Here is a 21,687-nt window from a genome sequence, read left to right on the forward strand (position 1 = left end):
CTCCCCACGGCTGCATTTTACCAAGTAAGGCAGCTAATGGTCCCGAAGGAACAAGGATGCGCTCAGACGGCAAATGCTGAGAACTGTAAGTTTGAGGAACAACAAACTGAACAATCTATTCTGGGGAAAGCAGGACTCATGGAAAACAGGAAAATAATTTAAAACCAGAGTAAGAAATATGCTTGAAGACATTAGAGAAGATACTGGAAACAAGAAGCAAGAAGAAGCAGTTCAGTAAAAGAATTAGAAATATTAAGAATGAATCCTGCCAGACAGAGAAAGACAGTACTGCATAGTATCACTTATATGTAGAATCTAAAAAAAAAAAAGAACTAGTCAAACTTATAGAAATAGGAGTAGCAAAGTGATTGCCAGGGGCCAGTGGGTGGGGGAAGCGGGGAGAGGTTGGTAGAAAGATACAATTTTCAGTTATAGGATGAATAAGGTCTGAGGATCCAATGTATAACATGGTAACTATAGTTGATAACACTACTGTATAATCGAAATTTACTAAGAGAGTAGAACTTAAATGTTCCCACCAAATTAAAAAAAGTAAGTAGATAAGATGATGGGTGTGTTAACCGGATGGGCACAATCTTTTCACAATGTGTATGTAGATCAAATCATCACATTGTACTCTTTAAATAGCTTACAATTTTATTGGTCAACTACACCTCAATAAAGCTGAAAAAAAAGTTAAATTTTAAAAATGAAAAAAGGAATCCTGTAGTTATGGAACAAAAAATTTAAACATTGCCTAAATATTGGAAGTTAATATGTGAGCAGGAAGATTAGGTCTGCTAGTTCCCCCAGGAGGCATCAGGAAAGGTTAAGGATAAAGAATGGAAAAAAGAGAGAAAAGAAATTTGGAGAATCAGGTAAGTGTCAAAGTCTGTTCATTAGGGACGCCAGAGGAATAAATAGGAAATGGAGGGAGGCCAATAGTTCAATAATAGTGACCAAGAATTTCCCAGTGTCACACTGCTAGTAAATGGCAAAGCCAGGAGGTCAGCCCAGGCCATCTAGCTGGAGTATATACCCTTAACTATTATTTCCTGCCTTAGATCTTCTATGTCAGATGTCAGTCTGGAGGAAGGGAATTAAGTTAGGAATACGGCACAAAGGGAAAAAATTATAAACCAAGCAGAAAAGAGGGAGTGCATGAACAGAGCAAGACAGTGTGTTAGGAGTGGGGATAAGTCTGGCTGTCACACTCAGTGTGACTGAGGTCCTTGAAAACAAACATCGAAATCCCCAAAACACAGAAACCACCATCTAAAAATAACAACAAAAACAGACAAGTTACTTCATCTCTAATCCTCAATTTCTTCATCTGTAAATGGGAGAATGTAACCCCTACCTCACAGGGTGGTTGTAAAGATTAATTAACATAATACATGTAGAATTCTGAGCACAGGAAAATAACAACATATACTCACTTAAAAATAATGCAGTTTTTATTTATTCCGACATTCAATAAATATTTGTTGAGGATCCTCTATGCACCAGGCAGTGAAATACAATGGTGAACAAAACAGACAAGAATCTCCACTGTGATGCAGCTTCTGGGATCGGGGGTGGGGAGACAGGCAATGAACAAATAAACATCAACAGGTAATATAATGTGAGGTGGCATGAGTGCCACTGAGGAAATCAGACAGGGTAAAGGAACAGAGAATGGGATGTGAAGAGGTGTGATTTTGACAGGATGGTTGGGAAAGGTCTATCCAAGGAACGAAGTGAGTGAACAAGCCAGGAAACATCTAGAGGAGTGGAGTACTTGGCAGAGGGAAGAGCAAGTGCAAAGATCCTGTGGTGGAAGTGTATTTGGCTGTATGTTCAAGGAATGGCAGAACGGTATCAAGGGAGCAAAGTGAAGCAGGGAAGAGTAATTGGAAATTAGATCAGAGAGTCAGCCAGTGGCCAGATCATTTGGGTCTTCATCTGTCACCAAAAATTCAATTTCTCTTTCACCATTTGAAAATTTTGTCTTTGTGTAGTCCATGACATCAGAGGTGCCAATCGTGGAGGGAGGCCCAGTGTGCGCCATCTTACGTTAGCCAACTCTTAGTCAGAAGATACCTCTGCCTCCTAGCTGTAGCAGAGGACCCCTCACAACAGAGCTTCCTAGGCAATTTGCCTCTCCCCTCCTGGCCACAGGAAGGATTTTTCGATCCTCAGTGGTCATTCCAAACCAGACCTATCATTGCCCTTGTCCAGGTCCGTGGGAATTACTCACAAATGTTTGAAGTCACAGAGTCAGCCACGGTCTGAGTCACCCTTCACTCTAGGGGAGGCGGCCAGGAAGCAGCTGGGTCTTAGGGGAGGTTTTGATTTGGTGCTGTTGGATTCTCTTCCGCAGCCCTGCCCATGCCTGCGGGTAACCCTATCTCGCCCCCGCAGGCTGGGGCATACGTGTTCTTTAGAAAGGCGTTCAAATGCGGCCTGGCCCTTCCCTCCCCCAGTGAAGGTTGTTCCTTGTCGCTACCCACAGCCTAAGATTCTCTCATGTTCATCCCTCTCAGAGAGGTGTTCTGGCTACAGCTACCCATGTCAGAAACAAACGCACCCCGTTCTTGTTTTACTTTCATCTCTGAATTTGTAACCTGCCTGGAAGTCTATCCAGTTTTTACTTCCATAAATCTGGTAGCACCGTTTGCATCATTACTTGTTGACACTTTCATCTAGGTCTTTAAATTACATTAAAAAAATAAGCCCAGAACCAAGGAGATGAGGGAAAAACAAACTAAAAAATTGCTACTTGTTGGGGCTTTATTTAAACGTGACATCTAAGACTACTAGAAGAGTTGGGGGTCCGTAAAAATGGGAATCCAGTTTTCTCAGGCTGGATATAGTTTCAGAGGTTCGGCGCAGCTGCAAATATTAGCAAACACAGACAGTGTCAGAAAGAGCAACGTACCTGGACTGGCCCCTTCACTCTGAACACCATCATTAAGAGAAGGTAAAGAGAGAGTACCGCCCCCTCCACCCCAGCCCAGCTCCAAATACTTTTCTTCTGAGGTTGGTGGGAAAGGACTGAAAAAGTACGTAATGAAGAGGGGGATCTATTGACCTTTTACTCAGAAATGTCCTGGTTGACTTGACTTCTTATAAAAGCATGATTAGCCATAATTTTCTTTATCTCCTATGAACATGATTCTAAGATTCCACTCAGAATTTCTCTTCGTTATTCTTAGCAACCTGGCACTTATTCCCACTATCATGCCACAAAATGGCACCAGGCAGATATTTCGGAGAAGATTAGACGAGGATAATTACAGCTATCATTGACCTGCCCTCATGAAACTCCACGAAGTTGTTGATGGCTCCTTGGCCAGTCGCGGTACATTTTACCGCTGTGTACCTTCCTGAGAGCTGGCCCAGGTAGGGATACAAACAGGATGAAGAACAGTTTAACTCAGTTCATGGATGAGAGATTCATAACTAATTATTCTTAGAAATTAGGGTATTTCTGACCTTTGAGATTGATGTTATGAATGGAAACGACTCCACACTCCCAGAAAGTGTGACTTCACGCCAGTCAAAGGCAACCTCCCGTGTGCTAGAAGGACCATGGACCAAACCTGCCATTTCTTGGACTTTACACAGGTGAACACATAAACTGCAAGGAATCTTGGGAGCCAATGACATAAATAGTAGTGAGGTATTAAAGCTCTGTGAAAGGATTTGCTCTCTGATCTTACAGCAGCAGCTCCCATTCCCCTTTTCACTGAGTGTACTCAGAAAAACATGGGAAAAGAAGGATTTAAAATAACTGGAGATGCATACTCTGGGTATGCACCTTCTCCTTAGCACAACTGACCATCAACCAGGTAGAGCTCTTCCCTGGTAAATTTCTTCAATGGGGAATTTTGACCACACTCTCTCCTGCTTATGTTTTTATTTCCCGTTTTTACTATACAATTTTAGCTACCACCTAACCCTATTCCTGACATATAGTGGTGCTCAATAAACTTTGCAGCAACATGATGGATTAGAAAGAACATGTACTTTGGAATTAGAAAGGTCCGGGTTTGGATCTTGGCTCTACCATTTACTTAGGTACTTAATGTCTAAGTACATGTCTAACTACAAGGTACTTAGTGTCTTGAGGTCTCAGTTTATTTCTCTGTTAAACAACAACAAACACTAACCTCAGTGCATTAGTCTGCTCAGGCTTGCAGATCAAAATACTACACACTGTGTGGCTTAAACAACAGAAGTTTATTTTCTCACCGTTCTGGAGGCTGGGAGTCCAAATTAAGGTACTGTCAGGTTTGGCAACTGGTGAGACCTTTTCCCTGGGCTTGCAGATGGCCTCCCTCTCTCTGTGTCCTCACATGGCCCTTTCTCTGTGCACATGCGTGGAGAAAGCAAGCTCTGGTGTCTCTTCCTCTTCTTATGAGGACACCAGCCCTATTGGATTAGAGTCCCACCCATTATGACCTTCTCTGACCTTAATTATCTCCATAAAGGCCCTACCTCCAAATACAGCCATATTGGGGATTAGGACTTCAACTTCAGGATTTTGGAGGGACACAATTCAGTCCATAACACTCAAACACTGTCACATGGATTACTTCAGATTATGTATATACAGGACCTAGCCTTGTTCCTGTGTTCCTGGAGCATAGCAAGTGCTCGATGGATATTGGTTTCCATACCTTCTTCCCTATGTCACTCACCTCCTTAGTGGGTCACTTTCTTCTCCACATGTGAGAAGCCAGGTTGGCCCTCTGCATAGATGGTATACACAGTTACAGAGAGTGGAGGGGTTCCCAAGACTTCATTTTGGTAAAAAACTTCTCCCTTCCTTATTGGTGTGGCTTCAGATGCCCCCTGGGCCACTGTCTCCATTCTGAGAACTGTCCTTCCCACCCAAAGGGTTAGGCCCAGCCACAGCAGCCTGTTTCTTCTCCAAGACCCTTGACTGACAACTCAAACCACATTCCTTCTCTTGGGAACTGGATTTGAGATTCAGTCCCTGCTGAAGGTGAGAAATCCAGTCTGCAGAGATAGAATGTGGTTGATGATAATATTAATAGGTAACATATTGAGAGCTCAGTACGTACCTGGTACTGTTCTAAAGGTTTTGCACACATTGACTCATTTAATCATGACTACAACCCCAGGACATAGCTATGTTCATTACTTCCCCTTTTACACGTGAGGAAATTCACGTGTCAGAGCTTTAGTATTTTGCCCAAGGTCACATAGCCATTAAGCCTGGAGATGGGCAAATCCGGAGGATGGCACCAGCCAGAGGGAGAAAAGCAGAGTCCCCTCATGGTTCTCTGGTCCCACCCTTCTCTCTCGTGGATTCCATATGTTCCAGTATCCTGCCAATGTATTCCGTTTTTGCATGAACAATTTGAAGTGGGGTTTTGTTCTTTGTAAACGGAAGGAACTTGTACTAAGACAATTGGCCCTAACCACAAGATCTCAGGTGGAGGATGTTTTTGAGTTTAACAACTATGGTGAGCGTGTGTGTATGTGTTTTTTAAATGACTCTATTTCATTACAAAGTTTACAATGGTTTAAATCAAAATTAAGAAGCCCTCTGTAAGAGACTTTGGGGGTAGTGAAGCCTCCTTCTCTGGATAATAGATAGTCTTCAGCAGTAAGGGGTGGGTAAACTTCACTGGCAGCGTGCTCCACATGGGATATGGTGATGACTGGATATGTATGTGCATATGCCAGTGTGTAGGGAGATACACTGTGTGTTCCCATCCAGCCTGGAAAAGCTGGAAGGCAAGGCTGGGGCTGGGGGGAGGCAGGGAAAGTCAGGCAGCTGAGCCAGGAGAATATCATTAGGAAGCTTACACTTTTAAGACCCGATTCAAAGGGAGTTTTCAACCTAAGGTGAAATTAGTAGAGAATGATGAAAAAAAAAAAACATCAAAACTGGCAGGATACTTAATTGTGCCTAGGTTTTATTTCTTTTAAATCTTGCTGAAAGTCCCAATAACGTATGTGAATTATCGTTCCTAGAGTGTACTTGATTAATATATATTGCTGCCTTATGGAATTTTTAAAGAGTAAACAGTTGGCTGAATCTTGTATGTTTTCACTGGAAAAACTAAGGATCTGCCTAGAGTAAGTCTGCCTGAAGTATGTGACTCTGACTGATATCGTTGCCCACGTGGTCAACTGCAGTTGCCAGAGGAGCTGGCACAGCGTCCCAGGAGGACAGATTCATCTTTCTCCTCCCACCTTGAGAAAACACAACCTAAAAATCTTTGGTATTCTTTCCAGAAGGAAGCAACAAGGAAGTAATTCATCTGCAGCCTCAGGTGACAGGCACGGATCTGGAGGCCCTCTCTCCTTTGACTCTGGTGAGGGCAGCCCCTTGGGAAGGCAGGGATCCTTTTCCTCAGAGATGGATAAAGGTAGGAGAAATGAAATGGAGAGGTAATGTGGTGACCAGGAGGCTTGGTGGCCGGGGATGAGGGTGCATCAGGAATGAGAGTTGAGACATTAGGAAAGATGATAAAATGGACACAATTTACAAAATGAAAAGGTACAGGTATGGAAGGCTTCCAAGAGACTGGCGAGAAAACCCAAATAAACACTGTGCACTTTCATTTTATCAATGCCTCTACAAAAGTCTCCTATTATTCCATTTGATCAGTGTTGGAGAATAGTGACTTCCTGCTTAGTCAACCTGGGGAAAGGCTGAACTTTGGAGGGCCCCTGTTACTTAATATTCTTTGCAGGTGTTACTAATCTAGCCTTATTTTTTTTTATATTTTTGCTGTAGGTCAGCAGTTCTGAATTGGAGAGGGCCAAGCATAACAGAATTGCTTGGGAAATATTTTCAAAATATACTTGCCCAATACATCAACAAGAGAATGGATAACCAAATTGTGACATGTACACATACCCACAATATGTAATTCCATTTATATGAAGTTTGAGAACTAGCAAAAGTAATGCATGACGGTAGAAGTCAGCCTGGAGGGGTGATATTAACTGACAAGTCACAGAAGGGAAATTCCTTTGGTGATGGACATTTTCTTTGATTTTATTTATTTATTTATTTATTTTCCTTTTTCTCCCCAAAGCCCCCCAGTACATAGTTGTATATTCTTCGTTGTGGGTTCTTCTAGTTGTGGCATGTGGGACGCTGCCTCAGCGTGGTTTGATGAGCAGTGCCATGTCCGCGCCCAGGATTCGAACCAACGAAACACTGGGCCGCCTGCAGTGGAGCGTGCGAACTTTATCACTCGGCCACGGGGCCAGCCCCCATGTGATGGACATTTTCTGTGTCTTGATCTGGGTGGTAGTCTTGTGGATGTATCCATATGTATGCTGGATGTACACTTAAGATTTGTGCTTTTTATTGAAAGTGAATTATCTCTCAATAAAATGCTGTCCAAAAATATTATATGCATACACACTCATATATACACCAACCGAAGTCTCTACCCTAGACCCAGAGAATAAGATGAATAAAAAATAGTGAGCAGGGATGCAGAAAGGATGTGTATTTTGCAAAAGTTCCCCATTTCTCCTTCCCTCCATTACCATAAACTGCCAAATATCCTTTCAGGAAGTAGAATTAGGCTGGGGATAAAAACAAAAAAATACGTATCTGACTTTTAAATGTGTCGAAGGCCCCTGAAGATCATCTGAGTTTTCCTAAGACTGTCTACTTTCCAGTTTGCTTTGATGGGGAGAACTTGTTTTGTTTGCTTTCAGTGATTTCAATGTTTTTGAAGGTATAGAAAGAAATGAATGAGAAGAACATATTGGGGGTGGGAGGAACCAGGGAGGCCCACGAGATTCTGCTTGGCATCCTGTATTTATAGTTGGAATCAGGCTTTGAACAAGTTGAAATCTTTTGAGGGGACATTTAATACTGACAAGTTCCTAAACATACAAACCTTTAAAGGTGCAGTGATGTGTTTGGGGCCTGTCACATCAACCAAACTCTTGGGCCCTCTGACGCATGTTAAGGAGACGTGAGTATGACGCAGACTTAGGGAACGGGCTGCTTTTTTTATTTTTTGAAAGAAGCTTGTGACATCCTGGCTTTATCTCTAAGCTTCCTCCATAGATATGCCATCTGCCTGGAGGAATATACCTTCCTCCAAATTCAGACCTAGGAAAAACCTCAGAGATGAAGGAATTCAACCAAGCTCTGACCTCTATGTCACACTCCACTTAAACTCAGGCCTACGGGTGAAGCGGCTTCGTCAGGGTCACAGGGTTGGTCAGAGACAGAACCAGAATTCTGTGTCTGCATGCAAGTCCTTTGCTCCTTCTACACCACAAGGGCCTCAGCATGCTGTGCTCACAGTTTGGTATCATGGTGGCTTCACTGCACAATACACAAATGCCACTTCCTTTCCTCTAAGACTCTAAGAGGCCTCCCATCTCACAGGAAAGAACAGGAGTTTAGGTTTTACCTTGAGAGCCTGCAGCTATTTCCGTGTCTTTAATCTTAATCCTGTTTTGGTCAAAATTCAGAAATTAAGAGTTTGCATTTTGGGGCCAGACAGACTACGGTCCATTATCATATTTTCCTAGCTGTGTGACCCTTGGTGAGACAGGTAATTGCTTCACGCCTCACTTTTCCTCACCTAGGAAATGCGGACAGGAACACAGGAGCACAGAGTGCTTGCCAGGCTTCCGGGAGCACAGTAAGGCACTCCCTAATTTTCTTTGGAAATTCAGCAAGTCCATATTGAAGCTATCCAGCTATTTCTTAGAAAGTTTGAGAAACTGATGTTAATTCCCTTCAGCGTTTTCCTTCCATCCCTTTGAGGTCTTCTCTACTTCTTTATAGTTCTGGAGATGGGCAAATGCTCAGAGAAGTCAGTCCCCACAAATTTGTACACGATGGGTACGAAAAGCTTTGCTGTTTCATTTCCCATTTTCTTCCCCAAGAGGTCCAGAATTTTAGTATCAGTTGTGGGACAGTGAAGTAATACAGAACAATATCTTCTGTGACAATGACTTCAAGGATCCTTTTCAAGCTAACAAAGGTTGAAAGGGCTGGGCCTGAGTCCTGGTAAGATAACAGACTCCGAAGACATGTTTTTAGCAATGCAAAGGACCACAGAAATGTAGGCAAACCCTTTAATTTTACAGCTACAGAAGCCAAGGCTTTTGGGGGCTGGCATACCCCTCAGTCATCCAGTCGGTCACCAGCAGGGCAGGGCAGGGCCTAAAACATAGGTTCCCTCTCCTGGCTCAGTGCTTTTTCCATCATACCAGCTGCGTCTCATTAACTCCACCTCTGAAAGTACTAAGGAAGTTCCCTCCCAGTGCCTACCGAGGCAGGGTGGGGCGGTTCTGTGGCATGGAAAGAACCTGGAAAACCACATAGTCCCAGCATAAAGTGCGTTTGCGATTCCGGGAGGGGGGAGGGATGGTGAGATGAAGACACCAGGTCCGGTACCCTGAGGTTCCGGGTGTCCTGGAGGGAGAACTCTTGAGATAACCTGCTCCGTGAAGCCACCTTACTTTGTCCTGGTCTGTCTTCCCCTGTGCAGCGGCTGCATGGGGACGTCCTTCTCGGAGGAGTCCCCGAAATAAGATGGGCTATCCTCGCTCTAGATCGGAGCGGGCGAGTTCCTCCCGCTGCCCCGCCACTGCGGTTTGCGGAGGTCTAGGTGGGATTTTCCCTTCTTCCTGCCTTCCGCCCCCGCCGGAGCGGCGCTAGATTGGGTTGGCTGCGGTCTCCTGTCCTTCTCCCCTCCCACGCCTCTTACTCTATAGGGAGTTTCATCCCGTCCTCCGTCCTCAGCCTTCACCTTGGAAAACAGTTTCCCAAGCGTCCACATTAAAAGTGCGCGACTTCTCGAGGCCTGCAGAAGGAGCTCCTGCAGCCCGGCATTCCTGGGATTCCAGCGCTGTGACGTCCCCAAGGCCGGCGCGCCTCCCGCCGGGGACCTCCGGCTCCACGCGCAGCCGCTCCCCCCGCCCCGGCGCGCTCCCGGCCGCGCGCGCGCCCCCCGCCGCATTCCTCCCCGCCCCCGGCCGCGCGCCCCGCGCTCCCTCCGCCTCCCGGCCCCCCGCGCCGCCGAGCCCGGCCGGGGGTGGGGGAGCCGCGGCCGCCGGCGCCTGCTCCGTCCCCTCCCACTCGCACGGCCCCTTCGTCCCTCCTCTCCCGGCTGCTCGCATTTCCTGCCGCTCTGGCTCTCCCGGCCCCTAAAAGTTCTTCCCAACTTTCTCTCCCCCGAGCGGGCGCAGGCAGCGGGCTGGCTGCTGCGCTCCTCCTCGCTCAGCTGCCTGCCCTCCCGGCTTAGGTCCTCGGGGAGCGGCAGACCCCAAGTGGCCGCTGCCGGTCCTTCCCCTCCCACCTCGCCCAGCCTCCTCGCCTCGGCCCCCTCCGGCGGGACAGCCCCTGCTTAGGTGGTTCTTCTTTCTCCTCCTCCGTGCGCCCCTGCGCCGACTCTCGCGCCGGGATCGCGGAGGAAACCTCCCTCCCCTTTCGCCTCCTCCGGCTTCTTCCCTCGCCCCTCCTCCGCCAGCCACTGGAATCAATTCCTTGGGGAATTGGGGCGCCGCGGCCGCCGCGGAGGGCAGCCTTTCCGCGCGGGACCCCAGGCACCGACGGGGCCATGTAAGCAGGTAAGCGCCGTCTGGGGCGGGGGAGTCGGGCCCGAGGTTGGGGGCCGCCTCGCGCTCCGGGCGCCTTGCCGATGGCTTGGGCAAACGCTGGCAGCGCCAGCTTGCAGTCGGCGGCCCGGGACGCCTGGCAGGGCAGCGGGGGCGCGAGATGGCCGGGCCGCAGGAGTTGGAAGTCGCGGTGGGAGCCGCTCGCGGTGAGGCGCACGGCTCGTCTGGGGCGTGAAGGTGGAAGGCGAGCGTTGTCTGGAGAGTTTGCGGTTAAACCGACCCGCTCGCCCCCTGCTCCCCATTCCCTTCTGCTTTTTGGGAACGAGAGAGGGCCTGGAAGGGGCAGCTGGAGATAGCCAAGGCGCTGGGGGCAGGACGATGAAAGGAACGACACTGCCGGCTCTCCAGCGGGAGAGGGTCTCACTTCCGGACCCTCCTCTGCCCCCCAAGGGGACAGGATCTCGGGAGGGAGAGGAGTTTGCATGCCCTCCCACTAGGCCCCAGCCGGGCCACAAAACTCCTGGGCTTCTCGGCTCCCACTTGGGTGGTCGGGCTGGCTCATAGGGAAAACCTGTGGCCACATAATTTCAGAACAGGTCTCCACCGCCAACCTTCCAAGTTCTGAGTATTAACAAGTTCTGAGACTGTTATTGATACACACTCTCCCCTTTCTTCCTGGCATGACCCCTACATCTGGGTTTTGCCTATTTGTAAGTGGGTTTTATGCCTTTTTGAGGGAGCAGTGAGGTAGCGCCCCCGCTGCCTCCCCTTCCCCTCCATCCGCTTCCTTCAGTTCCTGTCAGCCCCATCCCCAACCCCACCTACAATTTAAGGAGATTGTGGGGTTTCGGCTTCAGTCTGTCCAGGGACTGGCTGTTGGAGGCTCTTTGTGAAGGTGAGGAATCTCTAGATTGCAGGCTGCATATACGGTTACAGGGTTTCCACCCATGTGTTAATTTTTTAAAATGGATTAGTTCACTCATTCATTCAACACACCTAGTATTGAGCTTCTCCTGCGTGCTAGGAACAGGGACTGCAGAGATGCTAAAACAAGATCCAGCTGCAGCCCCTTGGAAGAAACGCACAGGCTGATCGGGAATTACAGTGTGGTGAGAGAGGGGTTCCGTGACAGCCGGGGAAGGCTTGGTCCTGGAGGTGAGGGGTTGAGGTGCTGCTCATCTGGAGCAGTGATCAGGAGAGTGCAGTCCAGTAGAGGAAACAGCTTGTGCAAAGTAAGAGTCGTCCAAAAAGTGAGTCCAAAAGGATCATACCTAACTCCCAACCAGCGGGGTTTACGGTCAGGTTGCTGCAGTGTTGCAGAGATAGCATTATTAAAAAATTCTTTTAATATCAGAAATTAAACTGGAAGCGTGTTGGCCACTTACGGTAATGAAGTAGCTTGCAGAGGAGTACAAGTCTCTCTTTGTGGACACACCTCCATGCCCGTTGCTGATTCTACAAAAAGGAGCAGTTGTGCGACCATCTAAACTTTAATTGGCACTAATTGGCCTGTGCCTGGTTTCATTAGAATGGTATTGGTTCCCTTTTAAAGAGCCGCTTGGTGGCAATAGGGGATAATACTGCAGCCTTACAGAACCTTGTATTCAAGTCACTTTATCTTTTGGTGTTGGGGTTAAAAGCTTGTGCCGTAGAAATGATAGCCTTAATGAGTGGGAGCTGAACAGCGTGATGCTCTTTTGCCTAATCTGAATGGGTGGCCATGATGTGCAAAATGAGTACGTGTTATGTGTCACTGTGTCCCTTATAGGATTCTCTGCTTTTAAAAGTCATTATTGCTTCAGCATAGTTGTAAGGGCTACTTTTCCTTCCTCTGAAACTTTATGAAAACGGAATATGTTCAAGTAGGTTGTTGTAACTTAATGGTCCAAGATTTAGCAATCCTGCCTTCAGAGTTCCTTGTAGAGCGGGAGCATTCTGTACATGGTTTGTCTTTCAAGGGTGCCTCTTCACCGGGCCGAAGCGGCATTGTAGTATTCTTCATAGGGGCTGAGTCCTAGCTGAGATGACAGAGGTCCAGCTTTCAGTGACCTCAGTGCATCAGAGTGGGAAGAGCACTCCGGCTTCCTACAGTTTTGGGTGTTTAGCCAAGCCCCTGCAGAAACACCTTCTCTTATCTCAAGAACAGCCCCTTGACAGGACTTTTCCTGAAGGCATAGGACCTGCATGAGAGAAAGGGCTGAAGAGCAGCTCTTTCTTGCTAATCCAGGTACCTGCCCGGCTTCCATCGTTGGCTTAAACACAAAGTTGTTAGTAACCCTTCAATGATTCAGGCTTTTGCGTACTGTGGGGCACGGACAGCTATCATGGAAAGAACAGTTAGACTAGTTTATTATGGACGAACCCAAAGAATTCAGAGAAAAATCAGAATTTTTAGGGAATTCTTATGTGTCTGGAACGGATGGGCCACGGTCCAAGAACTATGAGGATTTTTTTTTCCCCCAGGGACACAAATGTGAACCCTTTGATTGCACATTGTAGCCCACTGGGTTCCATAATCTTGTCCTTTTCCCCTGCAATCCTGCATTCGAACTTCTTTACTTAGTCATCAAGTACTGTGTATTTTTTGAACTGGTACTAAGCCTCAGAGCAGTGCTACACGCTTTGTGAGAGAGAAGATGAAATCGTTAGCCGGTTCTTGTTGCTTGCGCTGATTAGAAAAGAAGGAGGAAAAACAAGTTTTGGTGGAGAGGAGATTAAAATTAATGTCTGAAATAAGACTTTGTGACCTCTCCTTTCTGGTTTAATTACCCTTGCCCAGTCTGAACCCCGTGGAGGTCTTGTTGAGTGGTCCAAGGGGTGTGTGGGGCAAGTTCTGCAGCTTTTCCTGGCCGTCAGTGTGCTGGAACAGGGGATCCAGGGTTGGGAGTTTGAAATATAGCTAGGTTTGAATTCCAGCTCTGCCATCTTTTAGCTGTGGGATGTTGGAGGAACTTAGCAGCCTTTCAGAGTCTCAATTTCTTCATCAACAAGATGGGGCCAGTGGTGTTTAACTTGCCGGGATATTATTTGTGGAGAATTCAGTGTAATGCCGTCTGTTCCTGTCCTAACACAGTGCCTCGTGCAGGGTAGGTGCTGGGTCAAAGATGGCTATTTATATGTTCCAGGAGTTATATGTGGCCATGAATGTACTCTTTGTGTGTGTCATTTTTTTCCAGCAGCCTGAATTCACGTGCGAGCCAACATACACATAAAGCTTTGTCTTTGACTTTTTTTTTTTTTTGGTCTGTTGGCTCAAAGCAAACATGTTGGCTGGCAGCTGGCATGTGGCCCCCATATAGGAGGAGGTTGAGAGTTGCACGACCAGGCAGGAGGACAGTTTGGGGAGGGAAAGCCACTTAGAGAAGAGCAGAGAAGAGGATCCTTCTCCCTGTACACTCCTTACTGTGAGAAGGGTCCAGTGCTAAGGGTCCTTGTATTTCTAATGTTGAAATCCAGTGAATGAAACGATGTTGGAATAAATCTGCCTGCCTTTAGCAAAAAGGCAGAAGGTAGTTGATCTTCACAAATGAGTGTCTTTGCATCCTTCGTTTCCCTCTTTGAAGTCCAAATATAGAGTCAACTGCTACACCTCTGGTGTAATGCCAGCCTCAGGTGGCTTGAACTTTAATATTGCCTTTCATCTGAGAAGCCTAAGGTATTTGACAAACATTAACGCATTGATCTTCCTATCACCCTCCCAGCAGGAGGGAATGTTAGAAGAAAGAAGCTCCTAAAATGTCAGTAGGGCAGGTGTAGTGTGTGTTCTGGAAGCAGAATGGATTGTTGTAGCCAAGAATGGTTAAATCCTGCATGCCGGATTGCGTGCGGGCCAAGAGGTCGTGAGAGGACCCCTTTGAGGGGTCGCGGGAGAAAGCTTAGGGAAAATGCGGATCTGGCGGGGATTTCTGCAGTGAGAGGAAATCCACATTGCCCAGACCAGCCATGCCTTTGCCGTACATTGCATGCACGCTGATTATGAAAATAAATACTCTGAATTATTTATAATTCTGAATGAAAGGATATGATGCAATGCTTGTGCATGAGGACTTAGCGTAGCTGAGGATGAAAGGTAATAGTGACTAAGTACCTTTTTGTGGGATAGGGGTGGTTATGTGTCTAAGTTGGATTATAAATGGCGTATTAACATTGTTTTAATTTCCTTTCCCTTTTTCCTGTTGGTTCTATGTTCCTTGGCTTGGTTTTGTTTCACTCTCCTGTCAAGCTTTTGTTTGACTTGCTTCGTGGGCCTTGCTATTGGAAAAAACATATTGTGGCCATTCTTAGATCAATCTTGTGTGTGAAATATGATATGTGGGTGATTTAGCTCAGTTCCTTGGGGGACTATATTAGGCCCAGCTCAAGGGTTTCGTCCTGAGCCTGGTCAGTTAGCTGATCCAGAAGTCTGTTGCATATCCAGAGGTCATGTAATCCTAGGGACCCATCCCATAAATGCTTAATGCAGGTCAACAGGGAGGTGTCTGGTGAGAAAATGTGAAGGGGATTGGCTGGTGGTGTGGCATCCTCTGAGAAACAGAATATCCTCTTCACGTTTGTGATGTTTGCGATTTTACTGTTGAACTAGACTCCTAAATTTGGAAGCTTTACTGTGTGGGCCGCTGACTGGATCTACTTTGCCTTGCAAGTTTTTAGCTCACAGGGAAGAATCACCCATTGTTGAAAATTAGCTAAAGTTCTTGATGCTTATCTTTGTGCAAAGTGTAGCCTTTCCTAACACTTAATTTCTTTGGAAGTCCATCTCCTGGGACTTCTTTCTTTCACACTCCATTCCCCTCAGTAATTGGGGCATTAGCTAAGGCAGTAGATCTCAAACTCCAGGGAGCATCAGATCACCTGGAGGGCTTGTTAAAACAGAGATTGCTATTCCCCAGGCTCACCCCAGCTTGATTCAGGTCTGGGGTGGGGCCTGAGAATTTGCATTTCTAAGGAGCTCCCAGGTGATGCTAATGCTCCTGGTCCTTGATCAACTGCATTTTGAGAATCAGAGAGTTAAGGAATCTCCTTTTGGTCCATCTACCCCTGTATTCAGGCTTGGTGTGGTAGTCAGTTGTTTTTGTCCGTTTTGGTTTGAATGATTCTGTTCTTGGTTGTTTGAGAGCTCTGGAGAGGCTGAGAGACCCTCCCTGGTCATTTATCCCTAGCCAGGCCCGTGGAGAGCATATCCAATCCAGACCCTTCCACTTGGTTCCAAACAGTTTGGTTTATCTGGTACTTCTCTCTGTCTGGGTAACTGATACACGTGGCAAATTCGACCTGTCTCAAATTGAACTCACTACTTTCTTGCCACAAAATCTGCTGCTTCTGCATTTCCTGTCTTAGCCAGTGACACTGCCATCTGTTGAGTTAGCTGCTGAAGCCAGGCTCTTGGAGTTTTCCTTAGCATGTCACTCTTTCTTAGCACCCTCCACCCCCTACTCTCCAGCCCCACGAGCAAGCCCATCCACTCCTTAGATCCTTTTGAGTTTGCATCTCTAAAATATCTTCAGTTTGCTCCCTTCCCTCCCTCCATCCTCACTGCCCTAGAGATTGTTCAAGAGCTTCAAAGGCTGTCTTTCATGTATTCTTCATCTACTTTTTCAAAGGATTTTTAAAAACACAAATCTGGTTTTATGCTATTTAAATTTTTCTTTTGCTTCTTATTACCTGTAGGATAAGGCATCTTTACCCCTGACTCCCTTCCCGCTCCCCGTCTTCCACTCTTTCTCTCTCTAAGCGAGAGCCCTAACACTTGGTGGTGGTGGACTCCCCTCCCTTTGTTACATTCCAACCCAGCATGACCTCTCCCCTTGCTGCCAGCTTAGCCCTACGCATTCAGCTTCGCCTTCCTGCCCCTCCTTCCCTCTCCAGTTAGGCATTCCTTACGTCATAGTCCCAGAGCACTTCGCGCTTTCCTAGACTGGTGACGTCTGTCTCACCATTTGATATATGTTTACCTCCCTGTCTCCTCTATTAAGTTATAAGCCTTTCCTAGCAGGATTCATGTTTCGCTTGATTCAGAATCTCCACCCCACATGGAGGTTGCATAGCATTAGCCATGTCTTACATTTATTGGTGCTGACCCCATCCCAGTGTTCTCAGCACTTCAGATGATTTTATTAAAATCTTTCAGCAACCCGATGAAGTAGGTACTCTTATTGTCGCTATTTTGCAGCGAATGAAATGGAGTTGATTTTTTAAAGTGTTTATAGAATCAATGAATGAATGCATTTCTGAAATGCTGACCTGAGGGACTAGGGCCCAGCCTGGTTTGGAATTTACTATTTATTCCCTAATAGGAGATGTGGTGCTCTGGGGAAATTACATCATATTAATGATATATGTGATTTTAAAAATTAAGCAGATATCAGTGCTATTTATTACACGCATGTTGTGTGTTCGTTTGAGGAGATGAATCATCCCTACATTATTTTATGAAGCTACTGATACTCTGCTTCTTAATATTGTTTTGCTTTACTTGGATACTTTCAAAAATGTGTTCATTTTCCCCCTCATTTTTCAAACCTAGGAAACCTTGCAGATCAGGGGAGTATAAATATCACAGAATGGTTCATAAATAGGAACATTTGGGCATTAGGGCATAAAACTTGCAGGTTTAGAAATATTGACTAGAATATGCTTAATTTCCTTTCTATGCATTATTTTCTTTTATACTTTATATTAAAGAGGAAAGGACAGAATCACTCATCATTCAACCTCTGAGTTACTAGTTTTTAAAATGAGAGAGAGGGAGAGAGAGACCCTCTGTGACACCACGTCATGGCAGCTTTGCCAACTTGCCCTTAACCAAGATGTTCTGTTTGACATCTAGAAAGATAATAAGCAGCAATGATATCATTGATGTTATCCCTAAATCACAAGATTGGCTCCCGCCATTATTTTAGTTCTCAAGTACAAGGGATTAAGGCAGATTTCATGGTAATGAAAGTGAGTTTGTTATGAATTACATCTACACACTATCCACACTTCAGCTTAATATTTAAAGTTCTCCACAGATAATCTCCAGTGGTCCTCTCATTTCTTCAGATTTATGTCCCGCTATTCCCCTGGGTTCTGCCAAGCTGCAGCTGTTCCTCAACAGGCCCAATCATTTTCCACCTAAGTTCATGCTGTTTCCTCGCCCAGAATCCCAACACTCAGCATTGCCTGTCAAAAGCGTCTCTTGAGGCCCACCTCAAATTCTGCTTCTCTGGGCAGCCTCCCCCCATCTCGCTCCCTGGATGGGCCCTCCTGCCGCTTTGCTCCTGGCATTTACTTCTTTGTGCTTTGTGTGCTAGTTACCTGCCTCATCCCCCTCATTAGCCTGTCGGCAGCCTGGGAGCTGCCACCTGCCTTACTCCTCTCCGTTTCCCTCCCAGCGCTCGCTCAGCAGACTGTCCCTTCTCTTGCGCTGCTGGTTCATTCAGGTCTGCCTCCTCCTTGTCTCAGGAATGCCCCCCGAGGCTGAGGCTGCCCCTTCTCCCTTCATTTTGATGGTCACTGCTATCTCAGCATCTCTTGGTCACCTGTCTCACTGCTGTCACCTGTCCCACGGATGCACTCCAGAGACCAGACCACTCTCTCTACACTAGAGTCTTGTTTTAAACACATCTGATATTTTCACTCTCCTGCTTGACATTTTTCTTGCCACTTTATATTGTTAAGAGATACATATGTCTCTAGTAAAAGTATAAGGAAATGCCGGAAGGATAAACACCAGATCTGGCGGGGGGGGCGGTGGGGGTGGAGGTGAGGATGGAGATGTGGTGTTGGTTTATTTCCTCATATGGGTGGTGGCAACATGTATGTTTACTATATTCTCCCATAGGTCTAAAATATTTCTTTTAAAAAACACAACCAGTTGCCCACGATTCAGTGCAGACTCCCCAGCAGAGCCTTCAAGGCTGTGTGCATCACAGCTCTTGTTTCCACCTAACCAGCCTTGGCTGACCTCTCTTGGGTCCTCGTCGTCCTTCTCCAAACATTTCTCATGGTTGAAACACTGTGGCTTTGAATTCCTTTTCACATCTGGCCACGTAATAATCTCCTCCTCTGTTCTTTAATTTCTAGTATGATTTTTATGACTTCTTAGGCGTATTGACTGGCATCCCCTTTTTATCACTGGGGACAGTTCATTGTCACCTGACCTGTCGTCTTGTGGTACTTGACCTGTCCTTTGCCATCATGCATCGCCTGGTATTATCGTTGCTTCATCCATCTCCACAAATTGTGAGCTCTTTGAGGACATGTTTTGTGGTTTATTTATCTTTGGGTTCTTGGCACCTGCTGCAGAGTAGATTTTCAATAACGTTTTAGGGACTTGTTGAGTAGTAGGTGTAAGATTAATGTTTTTAATTGAAGTAATTTTTTTTATGTGTGTCCCAAAAAACTTTAAAGCAAATTGAAGGGAATATCTCTTGGGCTCAATATCTGAAATTTAGATGTAAATCTAATGGATTTACATGCAGATTTTCTAATTCAAACTTAAGATTTGTTTAGAAATCATTCTTCTGCTATTATCATTTACCTTATGGTGATGGGTGATGGTTTGATCTTTTTGGGTCTTTTTTTTTTTTTTAAGATTTTATTTTTCCTTTTCCTTCCCAAAGACCCCCAGTACATAGTTGTGTATTTTTAGTTGTGGGTCCTTCTAGTTGTGGCATGTGGGATGCCGCCTCAGCATGATTTGATGAGCGGTGCCATGTCCGCGCCCAGGATCCGAATCAGTGAAACCCTGGGCCGCCGAAGGGGAGCGCGCGAACTTAACCACTCAGCCAGGGGGCCGGCCCCTGGTTTGTTTTTGTTCCCCCACATCCTTCACCATGGAGTGTGTCGATGGTTTCTGTAGTAGTGTCCGAGGGTGTGTGTGAGTCCAGGTCTGGAAGTAGATCTGGGCTGTGAAGTGGTCCCACTTGTTGTTAGGGTGACTTCTGCCATCAACACTACTTGCTCTGGGACGGAGACGCAACACGTCCATTTGGAGGAGAGGCAGCAGAGTTTATTTTTGTGGCAGACGTGTCCCGCTGCAGAGCTATAATAACCGTAATGAAGGAGGATTATGCTGTATTATGTTTATGAAGGGTGTACTAGTCTGTTACCAGGGTCAGTGGTGACAGCTCAAGCCAACAATTAGGTTTCATTAAAGACTCCAGCAGGCAATTAGCATTTGCTTCTGCCAATGAAATCCTGTGATCTATTAAGCATATTCTTTTTTATTATACATTTTGTAAAATGTGTTGAGATGATGAAGCTACACATTTTTTTAGACGTATACAAGTCTCCAAATTATCATTTGAAAAATGGGGCTGAATTTCAGACTCCCTGTGTTTAAACCCATGGGTGATACTAACTAACATTCTGCGTGGGTTGTGCTGTTTTAAAATTGGTACATTTTGAAAAGATCAGGTACATTCTTTTATTCAAAGGTAAGAAATGGTTATGGAATGTTATATAATTATGTGACTTATGAGGGGAAAAAAGTGTGACTGACGTGAGACAAATTAAAACTCCAAAATAATGAAATGACACCTACCGATCTTAATTATATTCTTTAGAAAATTATTGTTTTACTTCAGTAGCATCTAAAAATAAAGGCTGGAAAGGATGATTTGTGCTGTGCTTCTGCCGAGCAGCTGTTTGGTTGTTTTCAAAATGAGGCTTATTTTCCAAGTGCTGGGTTAGGTACAAGTGTGTAATTTCATGTGCCTGCATCCTTATGAATGTCTTCAGCATTTCAGCTTTGCCTGTAAACATGAAGTGATGTTTACACTTACTAAGCTATTCAAAGAAGTTTTCTCCTTCCTTCCTTCTTTCCTACTCCAGTGCTTTCTCCTCCCTTCTTTCTCCCTTTCTCCTTCCCTCCCTTCCTTCCTTTATAATAAACCTTCGTTTGGAGAGTTCTGATAGCTTCTGATTCTGTATATGTATTTAAAGTTGATATTTATCAGGGATTATAAAAGGAGAAGTGTACAGTGGCAGCCCATCAGGCCAGACATTCAGGGCAAACATCTGTAATGGATGTCTCTTTCCGTGGGATAATTAGACGGTCTCTCCGTTGTTTGATTCTCAATTTGTATTATTTTTTCTCATTTGTAGACTGATAAAATGATAATAATGACTGAGCATAGCAGTTTGAATCTGTGTACATGGGCGTATTAAAGACTCCCAAGAAGTCTTGCAGTCAACGACAGTGTCAAAGCCGAATTCATTTTAGTAAGGACTTATTTTTTATTTTCTCTTTTTGAGGAAGATTAGCCCTGAGCTAACATCTGCCGCCAATCCTCCTCTTTTTGCTGAGGAAGACTGGCCCTGAGCTAACATCCGTGCCCGTCTTCCTCTGCTTTATATGTGGGACACCTGCTAGAGCCTGGCTTGATAAGTGGTGTGTAGGTCCACACCTGGGATCTGAACTGTTGAACCCCGGGCCACTGAAGCAGTACCTGCGAACTTAACCACTGCACCCCCGGGCTGGCCCCCTTATTGGTTTTTTTTGTTGTTGTTGTTTTTTTTGAGGAAGATTAGCCCTGAGCTAACTACTGCCAGTCCTCCTCTTTTTGCTGAGGAAGCCTGGCTCTGAGCTAACATCCGTGCCCATCTTCCTCTAGTTTATACGTGGGACGCCTACCACAGCATGGCTGCCAAGCAGTGCCATGTCCGCACCTGGGATCCGAACCAGCGAACCCTGGGCCGCCGAGAAGCGGAACGTGTGAACTTAACCGCTGCGCCACCGGGCCGGCCCCCCCTTATTGTTTTTTTTTTAAATTTGATTTTATGGAAGATATGTAATCTCAAGGGACACTAATATTATGTAGAATACTTTCTAGAAGAAGCTTTGTTTAGAAGGTCTCTGGAGGGGCCGGTCCCGTGGCTGAGTGGTTAAGTTGGTGCGCTCCGCTTCGGCGGCCCAGGGTTTCATCGGTTCAGATCCTGGGCACGGACATGGCACCGCTCATCAAGCCATCCTGAAGCCACATCCCGCATACCACAACTAGAAGGACCCACAACTAAAAATAGACAGCTATGTACTGGCGGACTTTGGGGAGAAAAAAGGAAAAATAAAATTTAAAAAAAAAAAAGAAGGTCTCTAGAATAGAGAAGACAAGACATATTTCTTGTCTTGAAGAA

General features: G+C 45.8%; 1 protein-coding gene across 1 annotated transcript in view; it reads left to right on the forward strand.

Annotated features, from left to right (window-relative positions):
- Positions 1-10,052: 10,052 nt before the first annotated feature.
- The window catches only part of PTPN14 (protein tyrosine phosphatase non-receptor type 14), a 174,063-nt gene continuing 162,428 nt past the window's right edge, over positions 10,053-21,687 (forward strand). Inside the window, exon 1 of the mRNA XM_046681477.1 lies at positions 10,053-10,581. The gene's annotated coding sequence lies outside the window, so the exon portion shown is untranslated. The remainder of the gene's footprint in view (positions 10,582-21,687) is intronic.

The sequence above is a fragment of the Equus quagga genome, chromosome 13 (assembly GCF_021613505.1).
Source record: "Equus quagga isolate Etosha38 chromosome 13, UCLA_HA_Equagga_1.0, whole genome shotgun sequence".
Lineage (NCBI taxonomy): Eukaryota > Metazoa > Chordata > Mammalia > Perissodactyla > Equidae > Equus > Equus quagga.